The following is a 23718-nucleotide window of genomic DNA, read 5'->3' as shown; positions in this document are numbered from 1 at the left end:
CTCATCCTTACTTGCTCCTTGGCCATATTAGTGAATGACAACCTCACTCTTTTCACTTCTGCCTTTCTTTTTTTATTTTTAGGTAAAACGTAATTATAGAAAACTTCTTTAATACGTATGAAGAAATTAGTTTTTCTATAGATTACAACTCCTGAGACATCTCTGCCCAGTCATTCTATTAAAAATGAGGAGTTTCAGGGTTAGTGAGAAATGATATCTCAGTGGGAGACTGACTGATAGGGCAGGATCCTTGGTATCTACCTCTGACCTCTTTGTGAAAGCACACACATGACCATGAATCTCCGAATATATACAACACATACACCACACACACACACACACACACACACACACACACACACACTAAATACATAAATAAATAATTAAATAAGTAGGTAAATAAATAGTTTTCAGCATAAATACATGTTGGATACAATAAAATGTACCATGGTAATCTACAGGTCTTTCCACAATTGTGAGAAGTATTGATACGAAGACAGCAGAGTAAGTAAACTGAGTGTACCTAGTATCATATTATGAGGTAGATAACAAATTTTCCTCCTAACTGAGCATGCTGCATGTGCTGACCAATTTTTCTTTTAATTTATCTATGAGGAAAGCATGAAAGCAGTTACCCATCACAAATTATATAGTTGGATTTCTTGAATTTGAGGGAACTTCAGCAGACAGCACATCATGATTGCAATGAATTAGTCTCACCCTAGAGAAAAACCACCTTCTTAATATTTGAATCTACCCTGCAAGACAAATATGTACTCACTAATATCAAATTTTGTTTAGTAGTAGAATATTGAATTATTCAAAAAAACATGCCATCTATATGCCTGTGCTCCAAATAGTGAACTTTAAGTTCTTACTTGTAAGTATTTTATATATTTTACTTGGCTTGTTAATTTCATTCTTTTACCTGCCCATTGGCTTGAAATTAAATATTGGAAAGAAAGTAAGTTTAAAAATTTGCCCATGCTCTACATTTTGTTGTTGGTTTCGGTCAGTGACCCATATAGTTTGAAACTTTTAAAGATAATGGAGGTCCAGACGTTCTATTTATGATATGACTAACTTTCAAGATTTGAAGAGCAGATTACATTGATTGATGTCACTGTTGTAAGAATGGGTGTGAGAAAATGAGGTCATGTTCTATCATTAGAGGTATAATTTCCCAAATAATGTAGACTAAATTCTAATGTCTGCGGAGTGAGTGAGGGGGACTTTGGGTGTTTTCTGATACAATCACAGTAATCACAGTGTGGCTTTGACAACTCTTCTCAAGGCTGATGTTTTTTTTTTTTTTGTTGTTGTTGTTGTAAAAAATCTAAACCATCAAAAGAATTCCACAAAACCATTTTGTCACATTTTATAGCTTATTCAAAATTTGTTGACAGTTGAGTACATCAAAAGTGACAAGTAACAATTAATGACGTTTCCTCTCACTACAGATCCAAAGAAAAATACTGACTACAACTGGCATTTAAGACCCCGGGATATGCCATTGTTTTTCTTAAGAAGATATCAATTGAGAGTAACAAAGCACCATGGGTTAATACCTTGGTAAGTATCATTGAAAGGATATGTGAAAGGCACAGTCAGCTCCCATAACAATGAAGAGTGAAACAGATGCTGGAAAACCAATGTCTTCAACAATGCTGTGCATTCTTATTCGTGGAACAAAAACCACTTAAGGCTATTCTGGATTATAAAAATTTACATTTAATAATGACGTCTGTATCTAATGTTAAACTTGTTCGAATTTCTAAAGTCAAAAGAGTAAATATTAATTATTTTCAGTGTATAATACAATAGCAAATCACTACAATTTAAAATGCTGGCTTACAGCTTGGTGTTTTGGCTTTGCAGTTACAGAGTCATGCAGCACCCTTGAGTGGAATCCTCTATCAAATCTTGAAGAATGGACAGACTGATTGTGAGTGTCATTTGGAAATGGGATACAGATATTTTGTAGAACATAAAACTAAAATTTTGCCATTATGGAATATAAATAATTGGCAATATTATTTTGGCTTACCTAGTAGATTTATGATGGAATTTCTGAAGAAATCTACAGAAATTTCTATATGCAGGTATTCATAACAAAAAAGGAGGGGAATATGATCATACATAATAAGATAATATTTATCAGCTGTCATAATTTCTTGGTAAGAGAAAAATGGCAGATTTGTTTTACACTTAAGGCAAGTGTTAATTTAGCTATCCTACACTCCTTCCTTCTGATGAACTCTAATTTCATTGGCAGATAGAGATTGGCAAATGTAAATCTCAGTTATTCTTAAACTCCTCAAACAAAATCTTGATTTAGTTTGTTTTCTTTGCCCCTCCTTCTTTACACACACACACACACACACACACACACACACACACACACACACACACACACAAGGCTGGGTAGCTCAAAATAATCCCAGATGATACTGCGAGGGTTATCACTATCATCAGCCTCACATTGTATTACAGGGATACAGTAGTAATAAGAGCAACATGGAGTTGGAAAAAAGCAGACATGTTGATCAATAGACTTGAATTGAAGCCATAAGCATAGAACCGCATACCCAGGGATACCTATTTTTTTAATAAAATACCCAGAAACACATACAATAAAAAAAAAAAACCAGCAAGTTTAACAAGTGGTGTTTGTCAAATAGAAAGGTTTCATGTAAATCCAAATAGATCCATATTTAACATCCTGCATAAAACTCACTTTAAATGAATCAAAGACCTAAGCATGAAACCAGATATACTGAGCCCAACAGATGAGAAAGAGGGGATTAATCCTGAAGCTTGCAGTCACTGGAAAATCAAACCAAACCAAACCAAACCAAAACACAAACAAACAGAAAAACAGCTTTCTGAACAGAACACCATTGGCACAACATGCCATCAACAATTAATAAACGTTCCCTCATGAAACTAAAAAGGATACCATCAATTCGAGAAAGCAGCAGGCCATAAAATGGAAAGATATTGTTATCTGTCCATCTCATAGAGGGCAAATATCTAAAAATCTATTTAAAAAAATCATTGAACCTAAACATTGAAAACACAAACACCCCATTTTTAAAAAAATTAAACAGAATTCTCATAAGAGGAATGCAAATTTCTGGGAAACATTTAAAGAAATATTCAACAGCCTTAGCCAGCAGGGAAATGCAAGTGAAAATTACATTTGTAATTTTATCACTCACTAGTCATAGTGGTCAAGATGGATAAAACAAATGACTTCTCATTTGGCTGTGAAGATGTGGAGTAAGAGAAGTGATCTGGTGGGATTGAACATTTGTACAACCATTATGGAAAGCCAGGACTTGATTTACCTCAATATCTAATATACCCCTCATGAACTCACTCAAAGGATTCTACATCCTACCAGAGACACTTATTCAAGCCCGTTCATTGCTACTCTACTCATAATAGTCAGAAACTGGAAATAGCCTCAGTGTCAGTGGATGGATAAATAGATAAAGAAATTATGATTACAGAATGGAATATTACTCAACTATTAAAATGAAACCATGAAATTCTCAGATAAAGTATTGGGGAGACAAAGGAGAAAATCAAATACTACGGTTCTGCTATAGGAATGCAGAAATGAACTGACTCCTGATGACATTCTGCTATACTCATAGATCAGTGTCTTTTTCAGCCATTACCAGGGAAGTTTCCTCCTGCAGCAGATGGGGACAAATACAGAGATCCACAGTAGTGCAATGTGCAAAGAGTGAGAAACCTTGGGATGCTCAGTCTTTTTTTTTTTTAGCTTGGATTTTTTAATTTACATTTCAAATGTTATTCCTTTTCCCGGTTTCCCTGACATAAGCCTCCTATCCCATCCCTCTCCCCTTCTTCTATAAGGATGTTCCCATGCATATCCAACCACCCTTCCCATCCCTCCTACAGTCCCCTCCACTGGGGGTTCCAACCTGGGCAGGACCAAGGGCTTCTCCTTCCATTGGTGCCCAACAAGGTCATCCTCTGCTACATATGCAGTTGGAGCCATGGGTCAGTCCATGTATAGTTTTTGGGTAGTGGTTTAGTGGCTGGGAGCTCTAGTTGGTTAGCATTGTTGTTCCTATGGGGTTGCAAGCTCCTTCAGCTCCTTCAATTCTTTCTCTAACTCCTCCAACGGGGGTTCTGTTCTCAGTTCAATAGTTTGCTGATAGCATTCATCTCTGTATTTGGCAAGCTTCAGCTGTGCCTCACAGGAAGGTGTTAAGTATGTTCCCTGTATCAAATCTCTCCCCTTGGAGGATTCAGGAAATTCTTGGAAGAGGAGGAAGGACTGTAACAACCAGGGGTAATGAAGGACACCAAAGAAGCAAAGCCTTCTAAACATAGTAGGACCAGTGCACATATGAACTCAGAGACTATGGCAGCATACACAGGGCCTGAGCAGGTCTACCATAGATGTCTTCCCAGTATTCAATGGGGAAGCAGATGCAACCCCACATTCCTAACCCAGAGGTATTCACCAATTGATAATAGCTTGTACATTAAAAACATAAAATGATTTTCCTTCAACTGGGTGTCCCTAGGATACAAATCACGCTTAAGGCCAGGACTCAGGCCAAGCAGTACAATATTTTGGGCAATACAAAATAAATTCAAGATCTTATTGAAAGTCTTTTGTCTCACAATGTTTTTACAGTATTTTTACAGTATTGTTGTATTGTTATTGTTGTTTTCCTTTTCTCTCTCTCTCTCTCACTCTCTATTTGGCTTTTGAATACATGTGATGGTTTCTGTTTTTGTGTTTTTATGGGATCTCTCTCCATCTCTTACTCTGTCTCTGTCTCTCTCTCTCTCTCACTCTCTATTTGGCTTTTGAATACATGTGATGGTTTCTGTTTTTGTGTTTTTATGGGATCTCTCTCCATCTCTTACTCTGACTCTGTCTCTCTGTCTCTCTCACTCTCTATTTGGCTTTTGAATACATGTGATGGTTTCTGTTTTTGTGTTTTTATGGGATCTCTCTCCATCTCTTACTCTGACTCTGTCTCTCTGTCTCTGACTATGAGTCTCTGTCTCTCTGTCTCTCTGTCTTGGTCTGTATCTCTGTCTCTCTCTGTCTCTCTCTGTCTCTCTTTGTCTCTCTGTCTCTGTCTCTGTCTCTGTCTCTGTCTCTCTGTCTCTGTCTCTGTCTCTCTCTCTCTCTCTCTCTCTCTCTCTGTGTGTGTGTGTGTGTGTCATTGGAGCTCTTTGGCCCATTTTCTTCTGTTTGGTTATTTATTATGCCCTATTCTGATTTGTTCGTTTTAATATTATTTTATTTCATTACTACTTTAGATGTTTCTTCATATTCTAATGGAAGAAGAAAGGGTGTAAATTTGAATGGGTGGAAAGATAGGCATGGGAGATGTTGGGAGAGAGAAACCCATAATCAGAGTTTACTGTAATAAAAAGTCTTTTTCCTCTTAAAAAAATCCCTCTAAGTAAGGAGAAATAATTTAAGTAGAAGAGAAAGGCAATATAAAGTTAAGAATTTGACTATGCGAATCACCTTATCAAAGTACACAGCTGTTTAACCAACTTTTTAACTTCATCTTTCCACCTTTACTACACTGATGCTAATAAATTTTGTTTATTGTTCTGTGTTAAAATTTGGAAACACAGTTTCTGGAAACGTTTTAGGTACTTTGATTCTAAGTGACACTTAGACGATTCAGCTCTCCATTTTTTAATTGTTTTTTTTTTTTTTTTTGTACCAAGGGATATATCCTAAGACGGTAAAACATTCAAAGAACAAATTAATATATAGTTCAATGTTTTTCGTTGGTGTATATTCATCATTGACATTTGGTGACTCTCTTTATGAAAGACATTTTTCTGTGCCTATACATAGCTTTGTTGGTGCATGCATACTTGCGTGAATACATGGATTAATGCAGAGTATGGCATGTTTGAAAATAAAATGATCCCTCACCTATAACTTTAAATGTCTTAATATGGGAGCAGTCTTAAGGCTGAGTGTTGTTCTTTAATCAATTTTCTTTAATGCCCTTAAAAGCTATATTCCTTAGAAAATGTGATAGCCTTGCCAGTTTTCCTGTATTTGTTTCTTTTATTAAATCTCTATATTTCTTCTGTTCCGGGTTCATTTCAGTACCATGAGTTTTTATTCCCTTTTATGGGTTCTAAATGTTCCCTTGGGTGTTATGATCAGAAAACATAGGTACTGTACCTTCCTTAGTTTGTGTATACACCTTTAGTGCCAAGTTCTTTTCATAAAATGGCATACAGTAACTTAACTACCTATATCTACTAGGAGGTAGAAGCAGTATAAGCATCCTCAGGGTGAGCTCCCCCCACCCTTCTTTCTTCATGATGTTTGGATTCTGGGGGACCAGAACTCTTGGCTCAAAATTTTGTTTTCTTTATTGACCCTGGTATTCTTTTCCTGGATGATTTTTCATCATCTTATATGACGTTGGTGCATAGAGGATTTATAAATATGCTCTAATTTCATTGTGCATTAGGAAAGGGAGAATCTATGAATGCGTTTATTCTCTACTGTTTCCTCAGAATTTAGATTCCATCATTCTAATGCTAAACATGTTCATGTATGTATGTAAAAACACATGCAAATAGATGTATGTAGGATAGAGGTGGTAATATCTCTGTTAGACTAAATTTATTCCTCTTAAACTTAAAAACAATCCATGTTTCCTTATCATTTGTAAACTTATGGCGCACATTCCTTCAGCCAGGGGTGGGCACACATCATATTCTCAGCATGCATCACGAACTTTAACAATATTTCTCATGTACTGCAAAAGGTTCTCCCAGTCCAGGTCCTCCATCCTGGATCTAAGAACAACACATATAAAACACCTCAGTCTTCATCAACTAAATTTAGCCCTGAGGCAATTTTGAAAAACTAAAATTTTAGTGTAATTGAGGGCTAGATAGAAAAACAGAGAAGAGCAAAGGGCTATAAAAGACCATTAAACTTAATTAAAATCACATCATGAGCTGTAATTGAAGGATAATGGTTGATTTTTCAGTTACAATATACAAACTGCACAGAATCAGTTACATGTAACTTATATCCACTACATTAGTGACATCAATGTGCTTGAACCACTTTCCCTTTACAAATGATTTTATCCTGTAAAATTTTGCTGTCATATGCCTGATTTTTGTTTTTCTCTCTTCTAGAGAGTGGAGATTTCTGAGAGAATGTCTTATTCTGAGGGTCATGTTTTGAGGGATATTTTAAAGGGAAGAGCTTGTTGTTAACATGATAGACTTTTATGCGTTATGACTGGAGGTATACTGCCATTTTAGGGTTCTAAAAATAATTTTCTGAATCTGAAATGTACCTAATACTATTTTAGGTGCATGTGGGGAAGAAGGGTCTGCCAGCTTCTACTCCATTATATTAGCTCCAAGAATTAGACTATCACCTCAACTAAGTGATAGTGAAAGAGACTCATTCTAGCAACTTTGATCCAATTATTTGCATAAAATGTGAGCTGACCTAGTGCAGGGTAGGGATCTCTGCACAAAGGAAGAGATCATGGTTATGGAGGAAAAGGTTACAATGCATCTAATAATTAACAGTAACATAGTTTCCATTTCAATTGGGGTACACTATTTTAATCAAGCTTTTGTCTTCTGAGAAACAATACCTACAGATGGAAATGGAATTAGATCCTGCAGGTCAGTGTATAAAGTCACAATGATGAGACGCTGCTTGAATCCAGACTCATTACACATACGAATTCAAAATATCAACTCTTACTAGTAGCATTTAAGTACAAGCAGCAGTACTCAGAAGTATGATAAACCGTGGAGAATGGGTCTCTTTTGGGATTATGGTTGAAAGAATATCTAAAACCATAATAGTATGTGTTCATCAATTATGGGTAAGTGGGACACTCCAAAGTAGTCGGAGTTCTTCCCATTTGCTTTGCCTCTAAGATGAATTTATACTGTGCTGAAAATTACATTTTAAAGCCTAATAATCCAGGATCTCAATCCATGGCTTAAAAAATTATTAACCAATGTGGAAGCACATATCTTTAATCCTAGCATTCAGGAGATAGAGGCACAGGACCTCTGTGATTAAGGCCATCCACATGTATATAATGAGTTCCAGACCAAGGGGCTATATATTCAGACTTTGCATAAAATAAAAAAAATAAAATAAACATTCTTTAAAAAAATATTAAAGTATTGTTAATTACACAAACAAATGGGTTTTATATATGCTTTTTCAACCAAGTTGTTCAAATGACCCAATAACATTATATGGACATCACCTATAATAATTAGATATTAAAAAATAGCAACACAATGACTGATAGTTCCTATATAAATTTCAAGGACTGATATTGAGATTAATCTAATTATCAGTTCTTGTTTAGGCTTAGTCTACATATAGAAAACTGAATACATAACTTTAGAAAAATACACAGCTTGATTATAATCCGGCATAGAATATCTTAGGTAGTTGATTGCTCCTATATCCTTCATAAACATTCATCATTTTATTTTTTAGTGTCTTGACTTTTACTATAATTCCATGGTTATGTTGTATGGCATAAAAATCAGGACACCCATTTTTAAATTTTTCCAATTTTCTACTAAATTAGAAAGAAGTGTATGGCTTCCCTGTTGATTCCTTTTCTTTGTGTTTCTCTTAGATTATTTATTTATTTGTTTACTTATTTGTTGTATTTCTGTCAGATTTTATCTTTTCAGAAGCCATCATACAAGGCCTAGGAAAGTTTGAGGCTTGGAATTGCTTGTTTCTAAAGAGATAAAGTAACCCAAGCAAGGAGAAGGAGATCAGCTAACCAAAAGTGTGCTATGCTACATGAAATTAACAGAGAATACTATAGAATCATAAAGAAGCAGTGTGGGGTTTTAGAATCCCAGTGGGGTAAAGGGCACATGAATAGGAAAATGAAACAGCACCTGTTATGTAATAACAATAGTAGTTGATTAGAAGATCTAAGTTATTAAAAATTATAATCAAAATTTTATTAAATAAGGTAGTTAAAACATAGAAATGGGGACAAAAACATATGCTCTCTGATACTAGAGTGAAATTGAATATAGTGATGTGGTTTTTCTATCTGGATAGAACTCAACTGCTTCCCGCTAACTATTTCATGGACAATAAATCCTGTTACACTCATAAAATAAGTTACCAAACTGCAGTAAAGATAACAACAAGCAATGGTGTAAATAAATTACAAGGATGGACCTTTAAGTACATATGTGAGAAGCAAAGCAATACGTAGAGTTTGAATCTATGTGTATAAGGTTTAAAGTTTGATGAAAATATTGATAAGGAAAATTTGTTTCTTGGTAGAAATTATTTATAATATAGTAGTGATTAAAATGAAGGTTTGACCTGATCAAACATCCAGGTGTAAGTTAGAAAAGTTTTGAGGACCTGATATATTATATGAGTGATGATGAATGTGATACGTATCTGCTGTAGCAATTCTGTACTATATATTACATTCCAACATCATATATAGTCTTCATAAATTTAATATAAAAACAGATAAATATCTCATCTATTAAATAGTAAAAACAAACCCCAAATCAATTCCAAATAGTGGCAACCTGCTGTGGAACTTAGCAGTGCTCGGGATGATGTGAAAAAGAGAGTATTTGGAGTTCTTGTATGTATTCTAATGTGGAAAGGACAGCACATGGGTTTTTGTGGGGTGAAAGATCATTGAACAATAAAAATTCATTCTATGCATTTTAAATATATGATCCAGCAAAATAATGATATGATTTTAAAATAGAATAACTGTTTAGTTTAACACTCAATAAGCCTATGTTTACCAAAGTTCATATAATTCTCACACATTTTAACCTACTTATAACAAAGTTTATATGTGAACTCAACTCGAGTTGAATATTACTATTCTATTGTGTACATTATGAAAAAGAAGTAAGAGATTTGACTATGACTTCTCTGTTAAGAAAAAACTAGGTAGACATCAACCTTAACCTAAACATCATAGTTCAAAACTTTTAGATGATCCTAGTGATTGGAATTCATTTGGGCAGGGCAGAAGACACCCTATTGGCCCCCGGGCCAGCAAGTCTGTTGTGGAGAGTTTGGAAAGGAGAAGCAGATATGTCTGTACTACGGAAAGAGGTTGAACTGAAGATGCCAAGGTAGTGATGAGCAATCTGATGTAAGTAACCTGTATTGTCACCTGAAACCATGGTGATATCCTAGTCAGTGCTGCCACAGAGGACTAAGTCTGCGTCCATGGCCCGGAGGGCTGGCCCCAAAAGGTATGCGAGCACGTGATCTGGCCCTGCCCTTCTCTGGCTGCAGTGCTCAGGAGAGTGGGCCCTACAACTCAGCAGGATGGTATGGTAGCATTGGCCCTAGTGGCATGGATGCAGGAGATCCTATACAGAGTTCAGGAGATGGGGAACTGATCCTACCCCTTGTCAGCTGCAATACTGAGTAAGCCGGCTCATCCAGGGCAGTGCTGGCCAGTGAGTATGGGAGTGCTGGCCTTGATAGTGATGGCATGAGGGCAAGAGAGCTGGTCCCATTCCTTGCCAGCTGCTACAGGCAGGAGAGCTGGCCCTGATGCTAATCTGGGCAACACAAGAGGACTGGCCCAGGTGGTGTGGGCACAGGAAAGCAGGCATGCTGACCAACTAAGCTACCACCCAGACCCAGATCCAGGTCAAAAATGAATTATCTTAATATAAATATAACCAATGAATTAATCCTACTGCGGCATTTGTCTACCTTTTTTGGTCTCCAATAACTACACAGAGAAACTAAGATTTACTTCATGCTACACCTCAATACTGGGCAGTTAGTGATCTATATTAATCCTAATGCTAATCTGGATACCTCCCAGTCCCATCCCATGATACTTGTATATTATTATTCATCTGGATCTTTGGGATTCAGATTGTTTCCCTCATGGTTTCTTTTTGGACCTTTCCCTCCCCATGGTCCGTCTTTGTTTCATCATTGGAACCTATCTGAATATCCCCTCCTCTCCCTCTCTCTCTCTCCTTTACCTGGCTGGCAGAAGCCCCACTCTATTGTCTCTTCTGCCCACCCATTTGGTGATCAGCATTTATTGACAAGGCAGAGAATAAATAGCAAGAAATGTTTATACAAACTTGAGGCTGGAAATTTTTGGTACAAGCCTTTCAATGTCATGTCCAGATTGAAACAAGATATGAGGGCAAAAACATCAGTGAATAACACAAGTGTAAAATTTGCACAATGCACAAGACCATTATTCCTACATCCAGGGCTTTGAGTTGGCCCAACCCAAAATCTATACCATCTATGAACTGCTGGAACTCGTGAAGGAGCTGGTCTGCAGATCCAAAGCTTCAGGATCTTCAAGAAACAGGGCAACAACAGAATATTTGAGAGGAGTTTCAGTGAGGATCCAAAACTAATGGTGTAGCCCTAGCCAGAGGCCTTGAACTAGACCAATGACTCATTGCAACGAATATTTACAAGTGAAGCTGATTGGACAAAAGTTCGTGCTACGTGCCATGACCCACCACAACTTCCACAGCGCGATGCTGGGTTTTTGTTTTTTGTTTCTGTTTTTGTTTGCTTGCTTTTATTTTATTTTATTTTATTTTATTTTTAGTATTTTAGGGATTTTTTGTGGGGGATGGTACCAAGACAGAGGGTAGATATGAAGGGATGGGGAAATGAGTGGGATTGGAATGCATGGTATGAAATTCACAAAGAATCACTAAAAAGCTTTGTAAAATGTGTATTTAAAACAGTAGGTCTTTTGAGTTTCTTTCACTGTGTCTTAGCAGCGCTTTGTTTACTTAACTGAGTTTGTAACATAAGCACTCTTACTAACCAGTGGATCTACTTTCTATTTACTTTCTGTGAGCAGGCATAGAAATCTTATTCATTTTAGTATTTTTTAAATATCCATTGCATAAAAGAGAGTATCAGGCATGTGTTCTTTGTATAATAAGTAATCCTCAGGTGAAAACAATACTAATATACATGGTGAAAATACAAGAAGAGATATGTTTTTGGCTTTATTCTAAGTGCTTAAGTATCTGGACACTCTAAAATGTATTTTTATGATCCTTAAAAGTACTTAATAATTCCATGTTCAAGCCTTGTTCTAGAGAAGTAAGGATTATGCTTTAAATAGACAATGACACTATGCCATGTATGTGAGAATAAATTCTTATCTAGTATTTTGCATTATATAGTGGCTTTGTTCCCTACATTTTATAATTAAAGTTAAAAGTACATTTTATATGGTGTGAGAAAGGAATGTAAGTGAAATAGAATTTTTGTAAGTAAAATAGAATTTTTACCAGTGTGTTGACTTTTGGCTTACTGTTAAGTTCAAACAATGTCACTCACATACCTAATTATGTTGGTACAAGCATTACTTTTTACATTGTGAATTGTGTTTATTAAATAGGATTCTTTTCTAGGTTGATTTAATTTTTAAAAATTTTCAACTGAATCCAAGAGCACATCAAAACAATCATCCACCATGATCAAGTAGGCTTTATCCCAGGCATGCAGGGATGGTTTAATATACGGAAAACCATCAACGTGATCCATTATATAAACAAACTGAAAGAACAAAACCACATGATCATTTCATTAGATGCTCAGAAAGCATTTGTCAAAATTCAACACCCCTTCATGATAAAAGTCCTAGAAAGAAGAGGAATTCAAGGCCCATACCTAAACATAGTAAAAGCCATATACAGCAAACCAGTTGCTAACATTAAACTAAATGGAGAGAAACTTGAAGCAATCCCACTAAAATCAGGGACTAGACAAGGCTGCCCACTCTCTCCCTACTTATTCAATATAGTTCTTGAAATTCTAGCCAGAGCAATCAGACAACAAAAGGAGGTCAAGGGGATACAGATCGGAAAAGAAGAGGTCAAAATATCACTATGTGCAGATGATATGATAGTATATTTCAGTGATCCCAAAAGTTCCACCAGAGAAGTACTAAAGCTGATAAACAACTTCAGCAAAGTTGCTGGGTATAAAATTAACTCAAATAAATCAGTAGCCTTCCTCTACACAAAAGAGAAACAAGCCGAGAAAGAAATTAAGGAAATGACACCCTTCATAATCATCCCAAATAATATAAAAATACCTCGGTGTGACTTTAACCAAGCAAGTAAAAGATTTGTACAATAAGAACTTCAAGACTCTGAAGAAAGAAATTGAGGAAGACCTCAGAAGATGGAAATATCTCCCATGCTCATGGATTGGCAGGATTAATATAGTAAAAATGGCCATTTTACCAAAAGCGATCTACAGATTCAATGCAATCCCCATCAAAATACCAATCCAATTCTTCAAAGAGTTGGACAGAACAATTTGCAAATTCATCTGGAATAACAAAAAACCCAGGATAGCTAAAACTATACTCAACAATAAAAGGACTTCATGGGGAATCACTATCCCTGAACTCAAGCAGTATTACAGAGCAATAGTGATAAAAACTGCATGGTATTAGGACAAAACGGCAACCAACAGATTGGGAAAAGATCTTTACCAATCCTACAACAGATAGAGGCCTTATATCCAAAATATACAAAGAACTCAAGAAGTTAGACCGCAGGGAGACAAATAACCCTATTAAAAATGGGGTTCAGAGCTAAACAAACAATTCACAGCTGAGGAATGCCGAATGGCTGAGAGACACCTAACCCTGAGATTTCACCTCACAGCAGTGAGAATGGCTAACATCAAAAACTCAGGTGACAGCAGATACTGGCCAGGATGTGGAGAAAGAGGAACACTCCTCCATTGTTGGTGGGATTGCAGACTGGTACAGCCATTCTGGAAATCAGTCTGGAGGTTCCTCAGAAAATTGGACATTGAACTACCTGAAGACCCAGCTATACCTCTCTTGGGCATATACCCAAAAGATGCCCTAACCTATAACAAAGACACATGCTCCACTATGTTCATAGCAGTCTTATTTATAATAGCCAGAAGGTGGAAAGAACCCAGATGCCCTTCAGTAGAGGAATGGATGCAGAAAATGTGGTACATCTACACAATGGAATACTACTCAGCTATCAAAAACAATGACTTTATGAAATTCATAGGCAAATGGATGGAAATGGAAAATATCATCTGGAGTGAGGTAACCCAATCACAGAAAAACACACATGGTATGCACTCATTGATAAGTAGCAATTGCCCAAATGTTTGAATTACCCTAGACGCACAGAACACGTGAAACTCAAGAAGGATGACCAAAATCTGAACGCTTCACTCCTTTAAAAGGGGAACAAGCATACCCTTGGCAGGGAATACGGAGGCAAATTTTAAAACAGAGGCAGAAGGAACACCCATTCAGAGCCTGCCCCACATGTGGCCCATACTTATACAGCCACCCAATTAGATAAGATGGATGAAGCAAAGAAGTGCAGGCAGACAGGAACTGTATGTAGATCTCTCCTGAGAGACACAGCCAGAATACAGCTAATACGTAGTCGAATGCCAGCAGCAATCCACTGAATTAAGATTGGGACCCCCGTTGAAGGAATCAGAGAAAGGTCTGGAAGAGATGGAGGGGCTTGAGACCTCATATGAACAACAATGCCAACCAACCAGAGCTTCCAGGGACTAAGCCACTACCCAAAGACTATACATGGACTGATCCTGGGCTCCAACCTCATAGGTAGCAATGAATATTCTAGTAAGATCACCAGTGGAAGGGGAAGCCCTTGGTCCTGCCAAGACTGAACCCCCAGTGAACGTGATTGTTGGGGTGGGAAGTAAAGGGGGAGGATGGAGAGGGGGACACCAATATAGAAGGGGATGTGGAGGGGTTAGGGGGATGTTGGCCCAGAAACCAGGAAAGGGAATAACAATCGAAATGTAAATAAGAAATACTCAAGTTAATAAAGACAAAAAAAATTTTCAACTTTATATGGGTTCTTTTTGAAATGGATATGAAGGAGAAAGAAATAGACATGGTCTGTGAAATTTAGGTTAGTATTACTTAACAGTACAAAGGAAATCTATATTTTGTCAAAATAATAAGACAATTAAATTCTCCCCCTAGCTCTCAAAGAATCAAAATTAATATGCAAAAAGATTATAATTGTATTAGGAAAAGTGACAGTGTTGACAATATGTTGATCAATATGTTAACATATTTCTTATTTACATAAATTTTTGCAAGTTAAAATATCAAAGATATTAACAAAAAATAGAAAACCTCATTGGCATTGAAAATGTCTTGACTTACACTAAAACATAATTCTTTTTTTTTAAAGATTCATTTATTATATATAAGTATACTGTAGCTGTCTTCAGACACAGCAGAAGGGGACATCAGATCTTGTTACACATGGTTTTGAGCCACCATGTGGTTTCTGGGATTAGAACTCAGGACCTCTGGAAGAGCAGTCAGTGCTCTTTTTTTTTTTCACTTTAATCTTTTAATGGAAATTAATTGTATGCATACAGTGCCATCTAAATGTACACTTTTCTTCTCTTCATCCCAGCATTATGTTAGCTTTTCTTTTCTTTCTTTCTTTCTTTTTTTATTAACTTGAGTATTTTCTTTTTTTACATTTTATTTATTTTTTTATTAACTTGAGTATTTCTTATATACATTTCGAGTGTTATTCCCTTTCCCGGTATCCGGACAAACATCCCCCTCCCCCCTCCCCTTCCTTATGAGTGTTCCCCTCCCAACCCTCCCCCCATTGCCGCCCTCCCCCCAACAGTCTAGTTCACTGGGGGTTCAGTCTTAGCAGGACCCAGGGCTTCCCCTTCCACTGGTGCTCTTACTAGGATATTCATTGCTACCTATGAGGTCAGAGTCCAGGGTCAGTCCATGTATAGTCTGTAGGTAGTGGCTTAGTCCCTGGAAGCTCTGGTTGCTTGGCATTGTTGTTCATATGGGGTCTCGAGCCCCTTCAAGCTCTTCCAGTTCTTTCTCTGATTTCTTCAACGGGGGTCCTATTCTCAGTTCAGTGGTTTGCTGCTGGCATTCGCCTCTGTATTTGCTGTATTCTGGCTGTGTCTCTCAGGAGCGATCTACATCCGGCTCCTGTCGGTCTGCACTTCTTTGCTTCAACCATCTTGTCTAATTGGGTGGCTGTATATGTATGGGCCACATGTGGGGCAGGCTCTGAATGGGTTGATCATCCGTCTTGAGTTTCATTTGTTCTAGGCATCTAGGGTAATTCAAGCATTTGGGCTAATAGCCACTTATCAGTGAGTGCATACCATGTATGTCTTTCTGGGATTGGGTTAGCTCATTCAGAATGATATTTTCCAGTTCCAACCATTTGCCTACGAATTTCATAAAGTCGTTGTTTTTGATAGCTGAGTAATATTCTATTGTGTAGATGTACCACATTTTCTGCATCCATTCCTCTGTTGAAGGGCATCTGGGTTCTTTCCAGCTTCTGGCTATTATAAATAAGGCTGCAATGAACATAGTGGAGCACATGTCTTTTTTATATGTTGGGGCATCTTTTGGGTATATGCCCAAGAGAGGTACAGCTGGATCCTCAGGCAGTTCAATGTCCAATTTTCTGAGGAACCTCCAGACTGATTTCCAGAATAGTTGTACCAGTCTGCAATCCCACCAACAATGGAGGAGTGTTCCTCTTTCTCCGCATCCTTGCCAGTATCTGCTGTCACATGAGTTTTTGATCTTAGCCATTCTCACTGGTGTGAGGTGAAATCTCAGGGTTGTTTTGATTTGCATTTCCCTTATGACTAAAGATGTTGAACATTTCTTTAGGTGTTTCTCAGCCATTCGGCATTCCTCAGCTGTGAATTCTTTCTTTAGCTCTGAACCCCATTTTTTAATAGGGTTATTTGTTTCCCTGCGGTCTAACTTCTTGAGTTCTTTGTATATTTTGGATATAAGGCCTCTATCTGTTGTAGGATTGGTAAAGATCTTTTCCCAATCTGTTGGTTGCCGTTTTGTCCTAACCACAGTGTCCTTTGCCTTACAGAAGCTTTGCAGTTTTATAAGATCCCATTTGTCGATTCTTGATCTTAGAGCATAAGCCATTGGTGTCTTGTTCAGGAAATTTTTTCCAGTGCCCATGTGTTCCAGATGCTTCCCTAGTTTTTCTTCTATTATTTTGAGTGTGTCTGGTTTGATGTGGAGGTCCTTGATCCACTTGGACTTAAGCTTTGTACAGGGTGATAAGCATGGATCCATCTGCATTCTTCTACATGCTGACCTCCAGTTGAACCAGCACCATTTGCTGAAAATGCTATCTTTTTCCATTTGATGGTTTTGGCTCCTTTGTCAAAAGTCAAGTGCCCATAGGTGTGTGGGTTCATTTCTGGGTCTTCAATTCTATTCCATTGGTCTATCTGTCTGTCTCTGTACCAATACCATGCAGTTTTTATCACTATTGCTCTGTAATACTGCTTGAGTTCAGGGATAGTGATTCCCCCTGAAGTCCTTTTATTGTTGAGGATAGTTTTAGCTATCCTAGTAAAACATAATTCTTAATAGCCCTAAACTCTTAAGATAGATTTTATGGAAAGCTTACACCAGATTAATACTTAGTCCAATCAGAGGTACAGGATGTCCCTTAAAACACCTGAATTATAGAGACCCAACTATATAGCAGTAACTTGGATAAGTCATGGGCTATTAAATGTATTGCATCTGCTATACACAATAAAGGGGGGGCCACAGAGTTTCTATCTTAGTCAGGCACTCCTCTTTATATAGCATCCAGAGGTGAGTCATGGAGTGCACACTCAACTAGAAAGAATCAAATTTTACCCTTCTTTAGCTTGGTATAATTTATAGTTACCTAAGAATGATTAAGCCATTGTTTTTAAATTTCATATAAGATTTTTTAAAGAATAAACTCAGTATAGCATTTATTGTTTATTGTATTAGTAGTTAAAATTATATAGTTTTTCAAGCCCTTTTTCATGAAAATACTTTGAACTTTGTCAAACGATTTTTCTACATCTATTCAATTTTTGTTCTTTAGCCTATTTATTGACCTCTGTATTATAAGTCATCCTTGCACTACTGCCATGAAGCCAACTATGTAATCAGTTAAGATAATATCTTATAGGATGATGAATTTTATTTGGTTGCATTTTGTTGAATACTTTTTATCTATTTTGCTCAGTAACATTGGTTTATAATTTTTATTATATTCTTATAATTTTTTATAACAGGATAATGTTGGCTCCATATAACAAGTGTATAAGTTTATCTTTCAATCCCATTGAACAGTTTGAGAAGCATTGCCAGAAGAGCCTAAGCTCCTCCCACTTATGGGCTTTTTTTACTAGGTTTAGAGCACAAGAACTATATATAGTCTCTTGTGTGGAGCTGATATCATAGCTAAGTCCAAAGTTATTGGTTACTTCCACAACCACTATGCCACTATTGCAACACTAAGCACATCTTGCATCCAAAGTAAATGGTATCTTCAGAAACATGGTAGACAGCAAGAACAATGACAATAGTTTGTTTCTTTACAGTGACTTTGGGTCTTCACATTCTATTCTTTCTCATATAATTAAATAATAACTATGCTATGTACACATTCTCTGAAGACAATATTATCTCTATGTGAAAAATTGATAAGAATAAAACAAAACTATACACTAATATTACTGATAAATATCTCTAATACTGACATTTTGTTTAAAAACCCACATAGCCTTGAAGCATCATTGTTTACCTATGCAGGTATCTGTACATTTGGAAATAATCTCCCGTGATACTTAAGATGCTCTGAAAATTTTCATATCTACAGATGAAGTATATTTTTCATCATTAAAATTGAAACATAAAGTGGGAAGTTCTTACAGACCTGGTGTTTGAGAGATGTCTCAATGATTAAAATGTCTGCTGCTCTTGCATAGGATTTGAATTTAGCTCCTGGTATTCACACTGGTTGACTTACAACCTTCTGTAATTCAAGCCCCAAGCAATCCAATATCCCCTCTCTTCTGGCCCCTTCAATGACCCCCCCAACACAAGTGTACAATACACCCTCACACATGTGCACATGTGAGCAAGACAGAGACACACACATATGCCACCTTCACAAGTTATCATAAAGTATTTCTTGAAAATACAATAAAGATATTAATTGTAATTTTAAAAAAAATAAGACTTAGGCATATCCTCACATTCATTTTTAATGAGCTTTCTTTATGGACTGTATATGTATTTATTGAAGATATCATTTCCTGTGAGCATACCCCCAGTCTCTATCTCTGCTTGCCAAGCCAGTAATTCTCAATTTCAAACTTGTTCATTGTTATCGTAATTGTATAATGATCTGTGATGAGTAGTACTTCATATTATTACTGTACGTGGCTATTATTCACAAGTTATGCCCATATAAGAAAGCAAATTTATTTGATGAATGTCTGTGTTTCAACCACCCCACTAATATAATGCTCTTCATTGTTCTCCAAGTCCTTGGTCTCACTTTAGACAGACAAATACTGATATTCGCCGAATGAGTAGTCCTGGTGGGTTTCTCACATTCACAGAATTTAAGTGCACCTCATTTTAATTCAATAATGACTAATGATTCTCCTCAGTGAAGATGGTATATCAAACTATGAGATAGTTTGACAATCAGGCCTCCTACTAGTCAGTCACATTGTGAATGAAAAGAAAAGGGTCTTGAGAGAAATTAAAAGTGGCACTCCAGTTAGCACACTAAAATTGGAAAGGACATATAAACTTAGGACTCATATGTTGAAAAGTTTTCGAAGTCTAGAGAGAAGATTAAATAAATGACAAGTTTTTTCTTAAACCCAAGACCAAGGCTGAATGATCCAGAGCAATGCTCCAACTCCTTTATGCTGTGGAGGCTGATGCAGGTGACAAAAACATTTGACTCCAGCAGATGCCGGTTTGTGAGGCTTAAGGGAGGAAACTGTCTCTATCACGTAAAAGTTGTCAAGAAAATTCACAAAAATAGCCATGATAAAGACACATTTTCAATGCAGGCAAAAACTCTTTTATTGCCACCTATAACTTTGAGGGTTCAAGACTTCAAATACAAAGCTGCTGCTTCTTCTTCTTCTTCTTCTTCTTCTTCTTCTTCTTCTTCTTCTTCTTCTTCTTCTTCTTCTTCTTCTTCTTCTTCTTCTTCTTCTTCTCCTTCTCCTCCTCCTCCTCCTCCTCCTCCTTCTTCTTCTCCTTCTCCTCCTCCTCCTCCTCCTCCTCCTCCTCCTCCTCCTCCTCCTCCTCCTCCTCCTCCTCCTTCTTCTTCTTCTTCTTCTTCTTCTTCTTCTTTTTCTTCTTCTTCTTCTTCTTCTTCTTCTTCTTCTTTTTCTTCTTCTTCTTCTTCTTCTTCTTCTTCTTCTTCTTCTTCTTCTTATTTTTCTTCTTCTTCTTCTTCTTCTTCTTCTTCTTCTTCTTCTTCTTCTTCTTCTTCTTCTTCTTCTTCTTCTTCTTCTTCATAAATTCAAATTCCTATTTCTCTAAAGACAACCAGTGTGACATTAGTATCAATTAATTTAATAGTGCTGTCCCGTAATGCTACTTTGAGCCTCTAGAGTTTATCTACATCCTTTTTTTTCTCCATCTTTATTAAATTGTGTGTTTCTTATTTACATTTCAAATATTCTTCCCTTTCCCAGTTTCTGGGGCAACATACCCCTCTCCTTCTCTATGGGTGTTCCCCTCCCCATCCTCCCCCCATTACTGCCCTCCCCCCAACAATCACGTTCACTGGGGGTTCAGTCTTGGCAGGACCAAAGGCTTCCCCTTCCACTGGTGCCCTTACTAGGCTATTCATTGCTATCTATGCAGTTGAAGCCCAGGGTCAGTCCACGTATAGTCTTTGGGTAGTGGCTTAGTCCCTGGACGCTCTGGTTGGTTGGCATTGTTGTTCATATGGGGTCTCAAGCCCCCCTTCAAGCTCTTTCTGTCCTTTCTCTGATTCCTTCAACGGGGGTCCTATTCTCAGTTCGGTGGTTTGCTGCTGGCATTCGCCTATGTATTTGCTGTATTCTGGCTGTCTCACAGTTTCTTTTTAAGGGTGAATGTAGCTAATGACTGAGTTAAGCCAATGCTCACTTACTGTTCACACAAACCTTAGGACCCTTAAAATTTACACTAAAACTACTCTACTGTGCAGTGTAAATGAAATAAGAAAGCATGGATGAGAGCACATCTGTTTACAGCACTGTTTCCTGAATATTTTAAGCCTACTGTTGAGACTTACTGCTCAGAAAAAAAGATATTCCTTTCAAAATTATTACTGCTCACAGACAATGTACCTAGTCCCCTAAGAGCACAGATGGAGATGTATGGGATTAATGTGGTTGTCATGCTTGCAAATGTAACGTCTCTACTGCAGCCCACGGATCAAAAAGGAATGCTGGCTTCAAGTCTTATTATTTAAGAAATATATTTTGTTCAGTTTTACCTGTTATAACGAGTGATTCCTCTGATGGATTTTGGCACAATACGTTGAAAGCTTGAAGAAAAGACAATCCCGGATGCCATTATGCACGTTTGTGATTCCTGAGAAAAACCGAAAAGACCAACATTAATAGGCACTAGAAAAAACGTTGAATTTATACCTCATAGATGAAACCAAGTGGCTTATGACTCCTGGAGAAGCAGTCACTGCAGAAATGCAGTGGATAAAGTGAGAGCAAAAATCAAACCTGGAGGTATGAGATATTGCAATCTTGTATTGAACATTAACATGTAAGATATGATTTATTATTAAATAACAAATAAATGGCTTCCTCAGATGGAATCTACTCATAAGGAAATAATGTGAATATTATGGAGCTGACAGTAAATAATTTAGAATAATACCCAAACTTAGCCAGAAATCTGTTAGGATTTGAATGGCCTTAGTTACATTTTGCAACATCATTTGGCCTATCAAACAGCAGTTCATACTTCTGATAAATTTTCAAGAAAGACTGTCAATTGATACAACCTTTATTGTTTGCATTATTATTATTTGATTTTCATTGTTGATTTTTCAATAAAGGGTTTCTCCATGTAGTTCTGGCTATCCTGAAACTTACTCTGTAGACAAGATGGGTCTCAGAGATTCTCCTGCTTCTGCCTCAAGAGTGCTGAAATTAAAAGCTTGCACCATAATTGCTTGCTATTTTCTTATTGTTATTATTAATTTTTGTCTCACAAACTGTCAGACTATTTATTAATTTGATATTAAATATTATCATATTCATGACAATAATCATAATCATAAAACTAAAAAAATGAAAATAGGCTACTGTCATCCATGCATATGCTGATCTGATGGTAAATAATTTATATTAGGCTTATTGAATAAAGAAGCTATATGCTTAAAGATGACTTTAAATAATATTACTTAACTAGATATAAAACTTGCTAGTACCTATAAATATTACTATCTATAACCTTGTCATTATTCTTTCAACTATACATTTGCATTTAATATACAGGTAACATGAAACCATTAAGAATGGCTAAATATGGCTCCATAATTATAGTAAGTGATTGTCAGGAAGTCTTCGCTTGGGCTATGAACCAATGAACTCTAAGAGACATGAGAGTTCTCCCTCCTGGTTAACAATGCTAAAATTTAAAAGAATAAATATATTCTTATAAAATTATCATAAAGTATGTGGAAAAATGAACATACTTAAAATTTCATATACTAGCCTCAAAGTACTTTTAAAAGATTATATAATTCTCTTTGTAGAGTTGTCACTTGAAATTCCATAGAAGACCTCACAGAATGTTGTGCCACACTGTAACTTATTAAAAAGCTGAAAATGTGACCCAATTTTGGTATTTGGAAATGTGACCTTTTGGAGATGTGGATAAATGATTAGATGATTAATACAAGTTAGTGATATTTTGCCCAGGTCAGTACCAAGAAGAACCTCGGGAGATGTAGTCACCTAACTTTTAACTTCTCAGAGTTCAGACCTGAGACGTTTATAATCCCTTATTCTTAGAAGCCAGCCCTGTTGTATTCGTTTAAAAAATCAGAAAAAGAACTGGAATATTCAGGGTTATTTTCAACCCTGTACCTTCATTTTCATTAAATTCTAAGAAGTTTTTAATTTCTTGATTTCTTCCTTCACCAAGTTGTCATTGAGTAGAGCATTGTTCAACCTCCATGTATATGTGGGCTTTCTGTCATTATTGTTGTTATTGAAGACCAGTCTTAGTGTGTGGTGATCTGATAGGATGCATGGGATTATTTCTATCTTCCTGTATCTGTTGAGCCCTGTTTTCTGGCTGATTATATGGTCAATTTTGTAGAAGGTTCCATGAGGTGCTGAGAAGGTATATCCTTTTGTTTTAGGATGGAATGTTCTATAAATATCTGTTAAGTCCATTTGGTTCATGACTTCTCTTAGTCTGTCTATGTCTCTGTTTAATTTCTGTTTCCATGATCTGTCCAGTAATGAGAGTGGGATGTTGAAATCTCCTACTATTATCATGTGAGGTGCAGTGTGTGCTTTGAGCTTTAGTAAGGTTTCTTTTATGAATGTAGGTGCTCTTGCATTTGGAGCATAGATATTTAGGATTGAGGGTTCATCTTGGTGGATTTTTCCTTTGATGAATATGAAGTGTCCTTCCTTATCTTTTTTAATGACTCTTGTTTGAAAGTCAATTTTATTTGATATTAGAATGGCAACTCCAACTTGTTACTCCAGGTCATTTGCTAGGAAAATTGTTTTCCAGCCATTTA

This window comes from Rattus norvegicus, chromosome 14, assembly GCF_021556685.1.
Source record: "Rattus norvegicus strain SHRSP/BbbUtx chromosome 14, alternate assembly SHRSP_T2T, whole genome shotgun sequence".
Taxonomy (NCBI): domain Eukaryota; kingdom Metazoa; phylum Chordata; class Mammalia; order Rodentia; family Muridae; genus Rattus; species Rattus norvegicus.
Note: the sequence above shows the minus strand (reverse complement) of the source record.